Here is a 1,788-nt window from a genome sequence, read left to right on the forward strand (position 1 = left end):
GAGTCAACCACCTATCTGCCCGTGGCATGCTAATGTCAGATAAGCAGACAAGTCCTGTGGCAATATGGGACCTATCAAAGACAAAGGAACGAGAAACATGGGAGAAATTGGAGAAATTGACTTACCTGAAGCAAAAAAAAAAAAATCTCAGAGGAAGAAGAACACATGTTTTTTTTAAAAAAAGGAATGAGAGAACAGAAAGGGAAGAAACACAAAATGAGTTACAGCAATACTGTATATAATAGATTTCACATTTAGAAGCATCCTTACAATGACAACATATTACTGAAAATAAATTTCTNACATAATAATCAACTACATTGTATATTGACAAAATAAAAATTTAAAAAAAAAAAAAAAAAAGTCTGTGGTTTATACCTTGACACCACCACTCCTCATTAACTTGGGTTATGTTGAAGGAATTTCACATTTTAATACCAAAAAATATGAACCAATGAAGTTTGCCATGGAATTAAAATAGTGATCCTTATATTAATTTTTTATTTGATAAAAGTATATAGACAATAAAATCTTTCTATGTGATTCTAAGGAAAAACCCCGTAGGAAGAAATATCTAGGCCATCCCCAGTAGAATTCTTTTATTACATAGCTCCTTGTAGAGTAATTATGTGATTCTAAGGAAAAACCCCGTAGGAAGAAATATCTAGGCCATCCCCAGTAGAATTCTATTACTACATAGCTCCTTGTAGAATAAGACATTACCATGGGTAATACTGTAAAACCACACACAACAAAAGCCTAATAGAACAGCGAAGTCGTTTGCTAGTCTTGTCCCCAAGACAACAGATTTAAGGAGATCCATTGTATTTGTATCCTCCTGATCAACTTGGAAGTGATATTATACTACTACCCAAAGAAGGAATGTTTTGAATGTTTGTGAGGCTTCCTCAGTATGAACAGGCTGATTTCCGAAACTCTTATCAAGTAAGCATCATTTTCCTTTCTGTGAAAACTGATCTGATCGTGTAAGCTTTAAAAAAAACCTCTACATATGGGTTCCAATGAATCACTGAACTGAGACAGTGAATGGATGGACAGAAGGATAAATATTTTGAATTGCTGTGGAAGAAAAGAAATAAAGCAGATAAAGTTCAGTGTCCCAGATCCCATGGTAGTTGGCAAATATAACACATTCAATAAAAGCTGTTGTTGAAATACCACTTCATAAAATTAAATTTTTTTCAGTGGTTATAATTTTCATTTTGACCTTAGTCGATTGTGTTGAGCATAGCAACATTTAATTTTAGTTGGAGCAGAGATCTGAATTAGTCATTACAACCATCTATGTACATACAACAAAGAAAATACAGAAGCAATATGTGGCCCAAAGAGTCATTTATTAGAAAATCTAACTGAGAATCTGAACCAATGAGTTTGATTAGTTTATGCAAAGATTCAACAATGCAATTTCAATTTACTCTTAGGAAAACGATATTATGGATAAAAATACACATATATATATACAACAAACCACTCTGAGTAAAACAAGAGTTCTTATACAGCAACTATATTGATTGAGAAAAAATTATATCTTGGTTATATACATTATACATGTAGACTAAAACAAATCTTTAGTTGAAGTACAAATATGTTAGTGACTATATTCCATTAAAATTCATTCTGACAATCATTCTCAAAACATAAAATGTGGACATGTATTAAACATCACGATATGCCACTCTGGATGAGAAAACCTAATTTAACAGAACTCTTTTCAAAAGGAGTCAACCACCTATCTGCCCGTGGCATGCTAATGTCAGATAAGCA

This window comes from Galeopterus variegatus, unplaced genomic scaffold (genome assembly GCF_000696425.1).
Source record: "Galeopterus variegatus unplaced genomic scaffold, G_variegatus-3.0.2 Scaffold3208, whole genome shotgun sequence".
In the NCBI taxonomy this organism is placed as follows: domain Eukaryota; kingdom Metazoa; phylum Chordata; class Mammalia; order Dermoptera; family Cynocephalidae; genus Galeopterus; species Galeopterus variegatus.